General features: G+C 43.4%; 1 protein-coding gene and 1 non-coding gene across 8 annotated transcripts in view; one reads left to right on the top strand and one right to left on the bottom strand.

Annotated features, from left to right (window-relative positions):
- The window catches only part of plxnb2b (plexin b2b), a 117,619-nt gene extending 104,444 nt beyond the window's left edge, over positions 1-13,175 (bottom strand). For 2 of the 7 annotated variants that reach the window (XM_076089416.1, XM_076089418.1), the window contains exon 1: positions 5,857-13,175. The gene's annotated coding sequence lies outside the window, so the exon portion shown is untranslated. Of the gene's footprint in view, positions 1-5,110; positions 5,769-5,856 lie in introns of those variants that run through there. The other 5 variants (XM_076089422.1, XM_076089420.1, XM_076089417.1 and 2 more) reach the window with 4 other exon arrangements.
- Positions 13,125-13,265, top strand: LOC142948154 (U4 spliceosomal RNA). Its single transcript, XR_012953439.1, has one exon. It is a non-coding gene; the product is annotated as a U4 spliceosomal RNA (small nuclear RNA).
- The last annotated feature ends 503 nt before the right edge of the window (positions 13,266-13,768 follow it).

A 13,768-nucleotide genomic window follows, 5' to 3' on the forward strand; every position in this document is an offset into this window, starting at 1 on the left:
GCTAAAAGAGGCCTGCGAGCCTCACACCGGGAAGCACAGGTATGATGATGAACATCTTATCTTTTCCTCACAAAACCTTGCCTGACTTCTAATTTGGATTGAAACAGACAAGCAAGAGATAGACACCCAATATCCAGCAGTGCTGCCACCCCCATGTCCATTTCCAGCTGCCAGCGGGTTTCAGCAGATGCCAGAGATAATAAGGACAGCATATGTTTCCTCAAGATCTAATGTTGCCATTTCTATTTTACAACACACTCCGCCTGCAGGATTTACGTCATTGTTTCTAAAAGTTATTCAATTCAATTATGAGGTTATATTTTCAATTTCAACGCTCAGATTAAAAAAAAATGCAAATACCAAAAATCTAAAGATATTAATCTATATGAGGTGCAAATAACTCATGTGTTTTCATACGATTCAAGATTTCATACCACTGAAAGATGTTAATGAGGGACTCTAACACACAAATGCCTGGCGGGTCATCTATAAATTTCCCCTTTTAAATATTTAAAAGCACATAAATAAAGAGCTGTTGCTTGCATTATGGTAATTCCAGTGGTAAACATTTTTTATATTTTTCCAATCAGTTGTTCGTGCCAACAAAGGGGACGTCTCTGGTTTAGATACAATGATGCATGTGCGTATTTTTTTCATACATGTTCAGAGTCAAACTCCATTCTTCTCTTGTGTGAAGTTAGACTGTCACAGACCATCCCTCAGCGTGCCACGCCTTCTCTCTTTGCTCTCTCAGGTCGGTGTGACCTTCATCTCCAGCTGCTGCCAGTGCACTGACCCTTCATGCATCTGTCGCCCGCCAGTCCTGGCTGAGGCTCACATTCAGCACTACATAATTAATCGCCCAGCGTGCATACAAAAAAAGAAATAAACAACAACAAGAAGGACAATACTTGACTGCAACTAGCTAATTAACATAAACCAGCTGGATGTCCTATTAGCTGTAAAGCAGAGGTGATAATTAAAAACGATCTTGACAGGAGTAAATTGGTCAGTTTGAGGATTAACTATGAAATGACACTCCGGTGCATTAGCTAGGATTAAATGGCACTCAACATGGAGCAACTCTCAGTTATGAACAAAAAGTGCGCTAAAAATGCATTGCAGGTGGAATAAGTGGCTCCACACAGTTTCCATTATTCCTCAGCTCCTCGAAGCCCGAGTCCAATTAACCAAAATCACTGTGACAAACACATATCACCACCAAATCCTGCACAGGAACCCTCAATTTGCGCAAACACAAAGTGCCGACTCATCTTCGACGTGTTAAAAGTCAGAGATCTTTGAATCGTCGAAAGAGCCGGAGTAAACATCAACCCATCACATTACGCTGATTGAAGCAGGCACGACCAACTTCCCTATGAAGTGCTCAACTGGATAGCGTTTTGATAGAGATACGTGCCAGCCTCATTTACCAAAGCAAAAAATAAATTAGATTCCCCGCTCTCTTTTCTGCTGCCCATACGAGCCTCGAGAAGAAAGCGTCCGACTGAGATTTCCCAGGATAGGAATCAAGGTGACCCCTCATTCTCATCGCTGCCGATTCGTTTTCAGATACCCGCTTCTGTGGCGTCTGGCTGAAACGAAGTGAACTTTTGCCACTGGGCCGAGCTGGTTGACATGCCTCCAGTGAGCAGGTAGCATCAAGGTAGCCTGTCAGTTCAGCCGCCATGGGGAAGTGGGTGAGGAGACCGAGGCAGATATCTGTATTGTGTATCCATCACTAGTGTTCCGTCCTCGGCTATGCAACCTCACACCTGCTGACAGCCAACACCTCACAACATGCCTTTTGAACAGCAACGGAGATCATGTTTTCCTCTGGGCTGATGTTTTTTTTCAACCTCTCTAAACCTCACATCACGTCAACCGTCCCTCTCGGCTCTATCTTTTTGAATTTCTTTTTTTTAGGATGTCTTATTCCTCGTGCAGAATAGCCTGCCCACAACCTCTCAACCGAGCAATTAAGGCAGCTCCCTCCCCACGTGAATCATTTATCTCTTTCAGGGGCTTGAGCATGTTTACAATATTCATCATGTTCCTCTTACTCATGCTCCCAGCACAGTGTAGGGAAGAGTCACCGTGGTTAAAAGGTAGAAGTGAGGGCAGCAGCGCAGGGGGGGGGGAAACCCCAGCATGAGTTGGCGGGTTGGTGCGGAGAAGAAAGTAAGCCACGACGGGTTGAGTGCACGGTGTGGTCGGTCATGGACATGAGATGAAAGACGGTGCGGGTTGAGAACATGTCAAGGTTGTTTCTACGAGGTAAAAGTGCACCCCGCTGAGCTGAAACTTGACCATAAAACCTGCCGCTGAAGGGCCTGTGTTGGAAACCTATGGACGGACCAGGTTAAACTCTGGATTGCAGTGACTCTAAAGTGGATTGGTTTCCATCTTCTTCAACAGAGCCCATCCTCGTAGCCTGCTGCTGGGGGAGCAAAGCATGCAAATTAGCATGATCACACCTCGTAGGTCTGTCATACGTCGGCTTTGTTATCTCGGATCTCAAGCACACGGAAGGGGAGAAGTGTTGAGTGGCGAGGGTTTGCCGTGTGAAGTACAAACAAAGCTGTATCAGAGGAAGATAGCGGGGAAAAGAGAGGAACGCTGTTGGGGGGGATAGTTTAGGACAAGGTTGTGAAGTCCAAGGGCAAAGGGTGGCAGCCGCAAAAAAAACAAACAGCGGAAACCAGATCAGAAATCCACCTCACCATGACGTCCCTTCATCATGGGATAATCCTTAAAACGTGAAAAGACAAGCCTATCTCCAATCTGAAGGAAATCTCTATTCCCCAGATTATTCAGCCGTCTAATACCAGGCTCGACACGCCCTTCACGCATCTGCCCACACCCCCCTTAAGTCTTTGTGTACTTTAGATAAGTAAGAGGAACAAGGTGATGCATATGGCTCTGTCTCATGAGCGCCACACCTATTTTATGAGTTTACAAAGTCCATGCCACAGAGGGAGAATGTTGGTCAAACAGTGCCCGACAGTAAGCTTTTCAATGCAAAAGCAGGTCTAACAAACACTGCAATATGATTATGATTTAGATTACATCGTGTTCTTAAATAGGGCCAGGACATAAGAAGATTAACTAGCAATTTCAAAGAACCACGTGTGGTGAACCAACGGCATTATTGCTACTATTCATGTATCAGTACTTTTAGTGCCGTTTCTCTGTTTGCAAGCTGCAGACGGGAAGCATTGGATTGCTTGTTGCTTGCAAGGATTATGGTTTTATTTTCAAAATGAAATTGACAGAATTCAGTAATCCAATGCAAAGCAAACAAAAGAGACTGGGGATGAGTTCAAATTAATTTGACCTCAAAAATATTACAGCGCTCTCTGAAATGCGGCACATGCTTCCAGGACACGACATGCTTTAAACTGTCCAACACCAAAAAAAAAAAAAAAAGGAGGACAGGATGAACTTTGGCTCACCCAAAACATGTAGCAGCTTAACAGCAGAGTGCTCGCTACCTCCGTTTCTCAGTTGGTCAGAGGCTATTTTACTGGATCCAAAAATACTCCGAGTGGATCTCACCACAAAGTTTCATTTCCAGAGCCAGCGGCCTATTACCAAAAAAGAAAAAAGAAAAAAGCGGGGATTCATGGAAATGCCTGCTTTGTTGTTCACTTTGTCGGTTTCCCTTGTATGTCAGAGTCAGAGTTTGCGTTCTGCTTTTTGGATTGTTTCGCAGAATCCTGAAATACAAACATGACCTGCATGACAAACTTCTCCTATTCCCGTGCCCTGAAAAGAGCTTCTATGATGAAGAAGCGTGGTACGCTTGTCTTCTTCACCCTTGCGGGGAGAGCAGGAGAAAACATTTATCACCACTCTCTTCTGCACAGATAAGGTGTCTCTATTTATTCAGAGTGGAGTAGATAAACCCTGAATGAAGCACTGTGGGGCAGAGAGAGAGAGAGAGAGGACGGGGAGATGGTGGACGGAGGGAAAAGACAAGGAAGCAGCTTGGTTTTCAATTGCTTGTGTGTGTGTCCATGTGAGCAGATGGCATCTATTGGAAAAACCATCCCTGCTCAGTCGGGAGACTGGAGGTTGACCCCCTGCTCGAGCTCCCCTACAGCCACCACCAGCAGCCACCACCTTTCCTGCCTCCACGTGCCCCCCCCCCTGTCTGCACTAATCCATTCCCACTACGAGACCGCTTGTATAAGGTCATCAACTAGGAATAATCCCCAGGAGACGTACAGTAGGTCTGCGCGCATATCCGGGTTGGAAGATGGCAAGGGGCTGCGAATATAAAAGGGACGATTTAGCAAGACAACAAGGCAGTACAGTGGTGTGACGGGGTGGGGGGGGGGGCGTGTCAGGGACAGAGAGACACAGACTGACAGAACTGGACGGGACGTTCAAACAAGGACATGAATAGTGCCTCTGTCTCCTTGTTCTACACACAGATAGAGAGGAACAAGAAAAAGCAAACAAGAGGCGATGCTACTATACTCGTGCCCTCTCAGCTGTTGATGTACAGCTACTGTCTAGAGGTGAGGAACAAGCTCACATGGCCATTTCTCACTGGAATTGCCTTGTTTGTTTGTGTGTGGGAGGGGGGGGGGGACAGACGGCTCCTTGTGAGGTGAACCGGGCAGATGCAGTGGCTGCAATGCTCCTCAGATGAAATGGTTTGGGGAAGAGCTTGTCAACAGGGAGCTTTCTTTTCTGCTTCAAACACACAGCTGTTGAGTTTAACAGGAGGACAACTTTTCACCCAGACATGAAAACAAGCAGCGTTTCACTGACACATGTCCTCCTCTCCTGTACAACAACACTACTGTAGACTTTCCAAAGCATTTAATGAATGTTATGATGCTGGTTCTTCATAAAGCCTATTTTCTTTACACATCAGTACGTGGCACTGTGAAATCGATAAATAACACAGTACGGTGTTATTATAGGAGGTGGGTACGGTTTACGCTCGCATGCCATATCGACAGGGCGTATTGTAGGCTATTAAAACTTAGAGCTCATGTGGGTAAAAGGGTATGAAATTGATCTACTCTGGTTAAAAGATGACGCAAATAGTCACAAGTCCAATTTGCTGGGATCCAGCAGCGACCCCGGAACTTACCTTGGAGGAGAAAACAGCGAGGAGAGTAGTTGCACAAACGCCGCGAAAAAGTCCAGATAACGAAGAGTCCTGTGGTGAAATAGTAAAAAGAACAAAAAAAAAAAACAGGAGTCCGGAATCAAGTTCACATGTTACTCTCCTCACACGTCCTGTGAGGGGAGGGTTGAGAAAGGCACTATTCCGTAAACACGGGCTGACGCTACTTGAATGACACGATTTGCCAATTCCCGTTGAAAAGCGACCCGGGCAACTCCTCAACAAAAGACTATCCGGGTAGAATATCAGGGACTTTCTCCACGCCCAGGTAACGAGTCACATGGTAGTTTCCAGGTGTGTGCGCGCGTGTGTGTGAGTCTCCAAGAGCCGTGGCTCATTTAGCAACAACACACCTGTGGGATCCGCTCACGCGTTCGCCTCGACTGTCATCACGATTGAGAAACCGGGAGGTTGTACGTAGAGAGGAGTGGAAAAATGAGTGGGAGGGAGGGAGGGAGGGAGAGAGAGAGAGAGAGAAAGAGAGAGAGAGAGAGAGAGAAGTGCGCGCTTGATGAAAACCGGGTACGGAAAGGAATGATTCCCCTCCTACTCTACACTCACCGCTGGGCAAAGCCACTGTGCGCGCGGGTGTGTGTGTGTGTGTGTGTGTGTGTGTGTGTGTGTGTGTGTGTGTGTGTGGGGACAGAAAGCAGCAAGTAGCCAAGTGGAAAAAAAGGGAAACAAGTTGCGTCGTCTGTTCGCCGACGCACCGAAACATATTTCCGCGGGCGGTGGGAGCGCAGCGGTAGCAGCTCCGCGCTGCTGTTCCCAAAGTGTGGTCCGGCAACCAACACGGGGTGTGTGTGGGTGGTTCCTCCAGGTCATTCTAAGCAAGACAGACATTAATCACAAGTAAATGTTCAAAAGTAATGGTTTTAGTTTCACAAACGTTCTGGCCCCGGTCAGATTATTACATAATGTTGAGTCATACCATAACAAAAACTTTGGGGAAATTAAAACGTTTGGCTACAGAAAGTTTAAGTGTTATACGCAGATCCTTTAGAGATATGTGCTACTGAGACCTTTGCCATCAATAAAACAATATGTAATTTCCTAAGTAGGTAATTAAAGAGCACCTACTTAGTGTTGCTAATAGCGTGGCTCTGTTGCATTCAAGTGGCCAAGTAAGCCATGACTGGGAGCCAGCATGCTAAATGGAATCGAGCCATCTGTAATGCTCTTGTTTACTGTTTTTTTTACCTACTGTGACATGTCAGAATGTTAGACCCATAAAGGTGCAGGAGTTTAGAAATACTGAGGGAGTTATGGGTCCAAATTCTCCCCCATAAGCAAGTAATATTACAGACACAACTTTACTGTTTTATAATTTTAGTAAAACTCGTCCTCGGGTCCGTACACATCTTTCACACAAACACTGAAGACATGAAATCAGTGTCCGATGACAGCTGTTTCATTGAAAGTACTCACAACATTGACAAAATGGCATTTGAAAAAATAAAAAAAACTCTACAGTATGTGTCTATTCAGAACCAATCCTGTGTTTACTCAGAACAACCAACAAACGTCACTATGGACAGCTGTACCAAACTGCTTCTTGGAAGGAAACAGTCCTCGGTGAAAACTGTTGACAGGGAGGTCTGTCAGCCGTCAAGAGAAAGATGCGTTGCTGTTGAGTTTTTTGGTCCTTTGAGCATTACCAACAAGCAGAAGCCTCAACAACAGGAAGCTCTATCTTAACCTCTTGCCACAAACACAAACAAAACGTATCTGCATCACAATTCTGGACCAAAAAGTCACCCTTTGTGGGATGTAAACTAATCGTAGTATCACTGTGATCATCGATGCTTCACTTTTATGTTCCAGTGTTTGTGCTGTTATGATGATATTCTTTATAACGTGAATCATGTTGTTCTGTTGTTTTCCTCTACTTTTAAAACCAGGTTTCCTTTTAGATTACGTAACTCGTCTAAAAGCCCACTGAGGGAGAATGACTGGAAATCAGCTTTCACTGTAAACTCTACGTGCAACAAGTTATATATTTTAAGAGGATGAATGCAATGATGATTACAGCACTTTCCCAGTCAAATGAACAGCTAAATCAAACATAAATAAACTACTGCTATTACATTCAAATGAACACAGATTACTGTGGAAGGGGAATTTGGGGACATTGCTTGGTTTTAAAATATTTTCAAGAGCAACCACTCCTCATTTACATTTCACTGAGCTCCATTTGACTACTTCCTTACAAGAGCCGTATTAGTAGTCATTATAACACAAATTATTGGTGTGCTCGCTGAACCTTGGCTGCTGAATCGTCAATCACAAGAAGTATCATTTTGAAGCTCTTTAGTCAGGCTAAGTTTTTAGAAAGTGCAACAATCTTTCATTGCCGCATGTGTAAAGCTTTGAATCAGCCATATGTTTTGGTCTTTTTTAGTAACAAATACACAGATCTTTTTTTAACTCATTCGTGCAGAGACGGGCTTAAAGGTTGCTCTGATTTTTCTGATATGGGCCATATGAATGTGAGTTCTGCTCAAGCGTGATTGGCTCTATCATCACCCAAGAGGTTACGTGAATAGCTTAAAGCCTAATATCATTAAACGCTGCAAATTGGCGCGCTGAGTTTTGTTGCTCCGTGTCACGCCTTGTTGTGTGGCTTGGTGTCAGTTTTTGTGAGTGATTTATGGGCATGCAAATGAGGCTGCCTGTTTGGGGAGTTGTGCTGCCTTTGCCCAGCGGGCCCTGGAGCGAAGACCGGGGACAGCGCGTGGGTGTGAGTCAGTCCCTAACTGCTGACACAAGCAGGGAGCTGGCAGAGATTCACACAGCAAGATGGGGGAGATGGCCTTCACAGGTCCTCACATTGACTGATGAGATCAAGGAGAAAGTAGGCCAAGCCAGACAAGTGTCGGGCAAACAGACACCCAGAGATGGAGTGAGAGAGACAAACACCTCCCGATCACAAACAGAGCTGCAGAGAGTGGAAAGTGGCGGGTTGGAGCAGAGTTGTTTTGGGTCTGAGTTCAATATGTCAAAACCTGTTTGTCTAAAAGAGTAGTGCTGAGTCTTAAAACATGCTACCCAGGGGGATGTCGGTAGCCGAGTCAAAGCTCTCTGAATTCACTAAAGTGGAAAAGAAGTTCCCTTTGTTCTTTCAGATAGCCTGACTGTGGTGACATTTTGATCAATGTGCCTCTACCTTCCTGCAGCTTGCCTTTATGTTGCTTGAATAGTGATGATCTGTTATCACGCTGGTGTCAAACAGCACCATTTGTCATACAGTGTCCCTCAGCAGGTCCGGACTGTAAAATGTTTTGACTATCAACACCGTTATACAACCTAATTTATGACACAGTGTTTCAGTTGTCCATAATGATGTAGTGGTCACCTCAGATCCAAGGTTCATAGTTCACATTCTGTTTGCCACGTGGGTAGACTGCCCTCTGTTGGTGGCAGCTGGTGTTGTTTCATCAATTAACAACCACAGTAACAAACAAACAGGAACACACCTATTCAGCATATATATATATATATATATATATATATAAACATGCATAGATACACATATACAACTATTACTACTCCTGTAAAGACATATTTGCCTACAACTACATTACAGCCTGTTATAAATATATACATTTATTCAGTATCTATATACTGACTATTACACATTTTGTATCCATCTCTACTGTGTGTGCAGTGTGTGTACAACAAAAGTACAAAATAACACAAATAACGTAAAGACAATTCAATACAACAACATTCATACTATCAAATGGGTAAGTCAGCACCTCAATGTTTTGCAGATACTATTTAAATATAAATCTATGCATTGCATTATATTGTACTAATGCTGCGTCCACCATAGCTCTTTACATTGCATATAATAAGGAATTGTGGTAGTATAAGTAAGTAAGTGCATGCCTCATTATTAAGTCCATTTGGACACTGAGGCATATCTGAATCATTCCCAATCTTTCAAAATAGTTTTGGAGCTATTTGTGTATATTTTATTCCACTGCGAATTCAGTCCCAATGCATTAATTCCTCAATAAGCGACACACGACTTTCACAGATGAAGCTGTGTTAATCATATCACACTGTAGTGACAAACCTAAAGATGCAGAGGTGACAGATGGAGCTCACAGACACAGGAAACTGTCACGGTGGTGAATGATAAAGGTGTGAAGAAAGACTCAACGGGGAGACAGAGGGAAGTTATTTACAGCGTAAGGAGCACTTTGATTTGAATGGCTTCCTGACCTAGCTAAGTGCACCTCCAGCTGTCAATATGACTTACACGTAATTACAGAGGGAGGGAGGGATGTGCGAGCGGCCCGAGCGATGGCTACTGTATGCGGGGCTCTGAGTCTCCGCCAAGGCATCATCCGCGACAAGGAGACATCGGGTTTGGCATGAAGCGGACAGACAGCCTTATGGTGCCATTCTGACTCAGTCTGGGAATAACCACAAGCTGGGAATAGTAGGCGGGCAGCAGTGCGTGGGTTGGTGTGAACAGTCTGCAAGCATGTGTGTGTCAGGGAGAAAGAAAGACAGAATATTTGAGTTAGAGGAATGATCTTTAAAGATGCCGGTAGAGAGATTATATTACACATACCTACAATTTATATTGCTGTGTGGCATTGGGATGGGAGAGCTAAAATACTCATGTAGGCTAACGCCTTGAAGTTTGGGGAGAAACTAAAAGGCATTGTGAGCGACATTTGTCTTCGCTTATCAGATGTCCCCCTTGCACTGGCTGAGCTGTCACTTTACCCAAGAAAAATGTCATTGTTTTCCTCCCCCTGCTCATAGCACAATTGAATCACAGTTTCCCCAGCCCATCGTGTAATGTCCAGGTGGTCCCGGCTCTGAGAAGCAACAGAGGGGCTCTCAGCATCAATAAATGCACTTAACCAAGCCTAAATGAGATGTAGTGCAGATTACACAACGGCTACACGTGTAGGTAAACAAATACACACCACACAAATGCACGCATGTTGACGCAAAGTGTGCACCGCGTCCATTCCCTACTGAGTAATATCAGTAAGTCGGGGGGTGGTTGTGAGTCCTTGACAAGGTCTGTAAATGTGTGATTATAGGGAGGAAGCTGCACTGTGTGGTCTAAGCTGGATCAGCCTATTGGCACAAACACAGTCCACAGACTTAGCTGACAAGCTCACATTTCTCCCAAACCAAAACAGTGTTACTTAGCCTACTATGAGCTGCTCCACATTGTGCACGATAGCTTAGATTGTGACTCGCGTCTGACATTGATTTTTTCTCTCTCTCTCGCTCTCGTATTTGAGGCCTGTGATTGATGGTTCAAGGTGAATATAGCTTTCAGCATGTTGAAGACTACGGGCAGCCCACTGAGTCCCTTTTGGATGGCATGATATTATGTGGGCTGCCCAGCAGCCTGTGCTGTATGGCAGAAACAGCTAAGCCATCTGTTACACTCTATTTTCATCTCTCAGCCAACCAGCGGGGGGAGCCACGGCCTAAAGGGACGTCCATCGCTCTCACAGAGTCCTATTTGTTCAACAGGTCAAGTCTAAGCCCTGCAGTGAGGGACCACCAAACCAGATCTAATTTATGGCACGAACCAGGTGATTACAACACCCCACACATCGCTCCACTGGGCCGAGCTGGTGATAAAGGAGACACAATACTAATACCAAAAAAAGTAATCAGGTGCCTCAGAGAATTAGAGGAGATTATCACTGTCACAGTTGTTAAATGACCATAACCTAATGTGCCCTCAAAAGCTTTTTAAGCCAGGTTAAAGGGATCATCTTGTGATTTTGACTTTGTTCATGTAATGTGTTTCACAGGTCGGGAAAGAAGAAATTTGGGCTTTTCAGGTGAGGATGAAACAGAGGCTGGCAGGATTCATTTGAGATTACTCGGCGCAAACATGGTGTAATCCCCTTATCTGCGTACTTACCTGTCCCTGACAGTGATCCCAGCCTACCTCTATGAACCTCATTGGCCTGACATTCTGGCAGGAGCAAATCCCTGTCTAATTTGTCGGCCCAGGCAGCTTTAACACCTGGCACGTCAGTACTTATCTTCTGAGCACCCAAAAGCACCTGCGTTATCCCGCGGAAGCTTCACAACAAGTGAAAGGGCTTCTAATATCCACACGGCGAACATTACAGTTTGTGTCATAGCACAAACACACAATATGCAAAGTGCGTACCATTACTGAGGGCTTATGGCCTGATCGAAATACACGTACAGTATCAATCATGCTAAGTACCCTTCTTGCTGGTGGTTGGCTCCGAGAGGATTTTAGTGCTGATAAATCTGTCTTTATTACTTTGAAATAAATGAACGGTCTAGCCCCTGTTATTACTGAATTATTATAGCCTATTCCCTCTTCAATAAATAATTTTAGGACTTCCATTAAAACTTGACTGTTAATCCGTAGAATGGCAATCTATGCAAGATTAAAGGTGTTTATTTTGTTTTATATATGTTTTCTTGCATCTCTGAAAAATATGGCTCTGTAACCCTAAGTGTTACATATTGAAATGAGAATATGGAGAAGAAATATTACTACATTGAACAGGTAAATAACTCGTAAAAAAACATGAGTCTTAACTGCTAACTACTGTGCAGTTTACCTCCTTAAAGCATTCTCGGGGCTATTAAATATTCAAAGTCATATGCTCCCATAGTTGATAGTCTAAAGTCATCTGTGGCCTAGTGCTTAAAATTAATGAGCTTCTGCAAACATGGAATTTGTTCAAGCAATGTTATGAGAGGTAATCCATTACATTTTTCATTCCTGTTACACAAACTCAGCACCACCGTGAAACACCTCTGCGGCAGGTAGCCTGCAGACAAGGTGGACGTTACTCATCACAAAGAACACCTTGTGTGGATTAATTACTCTGTGTTTTTTTTTGGAAACTTTGCACATAGTTTTTTTCCTCCTAAAAGTTACTCAACAGACTTTTCAAGGAAGCCACAGCAGCAAGCAGGTGAGAAAAGGTCAACCTCGTGCATGTTAAGGTTTAGCAGGGTAGCCTTAGTATCAGACTTAATTCAAATAAATCGTCATTTTTACTGCACCCATGTCACTTATGATCATTTTAAACTTATCTAGGCCGTAAATAATCGTGTTAAACAACGGTAATTATCCAAAAATGTTTAAGTTATGTAAGTTTTCTGCTGAAAGTGGTAAATACCGTGGATGTAGTATTATTGGTGTGAATGCTTATTATTCTATAGCCAAATATATTCATGGTAATTACATGTGGCAACGTTACATTTTAGTAACGTGTTGCGTTATATATTTTGTCTTGAAGTATATTTATATTACGTATTGGTTACTTTTTAAATCAACAGGCCCTCAAGAGGCAGGTAGAGGAGGCTTATCCTTGTCTTTGGCGACACCTGGTGGTGTTTCACTAGCATTGCATCATCGAGGACTTGGAGTTATACTGAACACGGAGTCGTTTGAAATGCTTGTTTGAATTCACAATATTTAGATACCTACAGGATAATCATTGTCTTCCGTCTCAACACCGACACACTTCGTTATTTACCCGTAGGTGTGTGTGTCATCTCTCCCAAACAGGAATTCGCGAATAGAAATTAGGTCAAACTGGCCACCGTAGGATCGCCGCTCACAGTCGTATAACCTCTAATACTTAAAATACACACGTTTGTGTGGTAATAACACACATGTATGATTTAAGTGCATCATTAAAGTTTGTATGCTTTTAAATGGTCGAAAACGATAAGGTGATTTGGGCCGAAATTACAATAAGTGTATGGGAGATTACATCCCATGATGCATTGCGTCCTGGTGACAGTTTAAAAAATGTATTTAAACTTAAAACGAGCAAACTACAAAATAAGCAGCAGGTTGGGTTTGTTCCATTATACAGCTTTCATTGTGCGCAGAACACGGATTGCGTGTCTTGAATTCAAAGTATACTACCGTAACTGAACAACGTATGTAGTGGAATGAGTACCCTTACCGTAACCTTCCAACGGTAGCTTTGCGCAGTGGCAGTATCGTAGCCGATGAGGTTTATCCGAGGCGCGATTATTGCTAGTTGAAAACTTTACCCAATACCCCGCCTAGACGACTTGAAATATAGTCGGCGACGGCAATTTTTGACGGTCTCTAAGGAGACTGATAACTTTGTAAAATAATAATGAACAGCTTTAGAAATTAGGCAACTTTAAAATGTATATAACAGATGTGAAAGTTGGTGAAGATGTTATTAAAGTTGCCCAGAAATTGTGTAAATACACCCTGAAACCTGAAAGTCACCTCATGACTTAATTGACTTCAATCAGACTTATAATCGTTGTATACGCGTCTAGTTCTACAAATCCACATTTGTACACGTTATATGCATACTTGTATGCATGAGTGTACCTTACTTTACTGATAATCTTTATTGTTTATATTTTGTAAGATTTACACGCTGGATATTTGCTACTTTTGCAAATGCTGCACAACAATTTGCCTCGGGATAGATACAGTTTTATCTTAATTTAGAAGACATATGTATGTGTGTGTGCGTGTGTATAAACACATAAACAATTAGTTCCACCTACTACTGTCACAATGCACGTTAAACATCATTAACATATACTGTATATTAACCCACATAAACTAAAGCATGACAA

The sequence above is a fragment of the Anarhichas minor genome, unplaced genomic scaffold (assembly GCF_050575085.1).
Source record: "Anarhichas minor isolate MPS153535 unplaced genomic scaffold, ASM5057508v1 ptg000011l, whole genome shotgun sequence".
NCBI classification, from domain to species: domain Eukaryota; kingdom Metazoa; phylum Chordata; class Actinopteri; order Perciformes; family Anarhichadidae; genus Anarhichas; species Anarhichas minor.